This window comes from Laccaria bicolor, genomic scaffold, assembly GCF_000143565.1.
Source record: "Laccaria bicolor S238N-H82 LACBIscaffold_92 genomic scaffold, whole genome shotgun sequence".
In the NCBI taxonomy this organism is placed as follows: domain Eukaryota; kingdom Fungi; phylum Basidiomycota; class Agaricomycetes; order Agaricales; family Hydnangiaceae; genus Laccaria; species Laccaria bicolor.
Genome location: NW_001889963.1, coordinates 82298 through 84032, shown reverse-complemented (window position 1 = coordinate 84032; position 1735 = coordinate 82298).

Below are 1735 nucleotides of genomic sequence, written 5' to 3'. Positions count from 1 at the left end.
CGGAGTGCCATCCAATCTCCATATGATAACAGAAACTGTGCCGAGGTATTTTAAATTAACGACCTCCGGAAATAAAGAAGCTGGCAGTGTGTCTGCATACATATCAAACACATCAGCACACCCATCACTGAAATGACACGATATGTCAAATTAGTAGCCGAGCCCATGATAAAGAAGCATGCGGAACCGGTCCGGACTAGATATAATTAAAACCGGATTGTTCCGCGTACGCATCAAACACTGATGCGATTGACAAAGAAAAGATACCAACACTACAAAAACTGTAGTGTACCACAAGAGAGACACTATAAAATATACCACACGATCATTAAAAAGCTATTTGTATTTCAGACCGATACATAACCATAGAAAACACATGTAAAAGCATAGATAGGGGTTTTTGGAGTATATAAGGAGCACACTGGCAGGTCAAAAGAAAGGAATTGTACCCCGTTGACCAGCTAGTTGTACTCCAAGTAGAGACTTAGGAGGTGGACAGTTGTAATCAATTAAAGGAGATTTCTTCATGGCCAGAAAAGTACAGTGTGAACGAAGCCAGTGTGCTTGGGAGTCAACTTACTTGGAGACTTGAATAAGAGGTTTTAAGCACAGTATCATTTAGACGAGACAGTGTACTTGTATCACCAGTTTTGGAGCATAGTGACATAATAAAAAGCTCAAGGGAGTTATAAAAGTCCGATAAATCCGTGTTTCGTGTCAATAAAGAAAACTGTGTTCAAGAACTTTACATTTGACCAACCAGGTTCCCCAAAAGACATACTTTGTTCTATTGAACTATTCTAATACCACACCCAATAATAAAACCCCATTTTGAGACAAAAACTCTTGAGACTTAAACCTAAGAAGACAAAAGTGGTATTTCTTAATACCAATGGCCCTCGAACTCGTGCACTGAGATTGTGATAGTGTGTGTGTGTGTGTGTGAGTGAGTATTAAGGTGTTTAGGGTTTTCCCGATGCGCTTGATCCTTGTTTGCGTGTTTTGCACTTTCACGGTCATCCCCGTGCAACGTGTATCATCTGGAGCCCACCGCGAGGGTCAACCTATCAATGACTTGGTCAGAAAAGGTGCTCCTTTTGAATGGGGACCTGCCCAAGAAGAATCCATGGCAGAACTCAAGAAGAGTCTCAGAGAATGTCCTGCATTAGTGCCTTTAGATTACCTTAACAATCCCAATCCAGTTGTATTAGCAGTAGACACCTCTTGGAAGGCTGTTGGCTTTTACCTCTTTCAAGATGACAAAGACACAGGAAAAAGAAATTATGCAAGGTTCGGTTCTATAACCTTGAATGACAGAGAAGCAAGAATGTCACAACCTAAGAGAGAATTATTTGGTCTACTGAGAGCTCTTGAAGCTGCCTCTTATTGGTTACTCGGTGTTCGACGCTTAATAGTGGAAACAGATGCAAAGTACCTTGCTGGAATGTTAACAAATCTGGGAATGGGACCTAATGCTACTGTAAATAGATGGATTGACAAAATCCTCATGTTCCACTTTATGTTGCAACATGTGAAAGGTAAGACCTTTGGAGCAGATGGGCTTTCTAGAAGAGATTGGCAGCCTGGGGATGAAGTTTATTCAAACTCGGAAGAAAATTTGGATGAACCAACTGGCACCTTAGAAGTATTAGCAGACCCGAATGGTGGCGAACCACCTTTGGAATTTGAAGACTTCAAGGACCAGATAGATACTCATGGGGTTATGTTCTGTCCT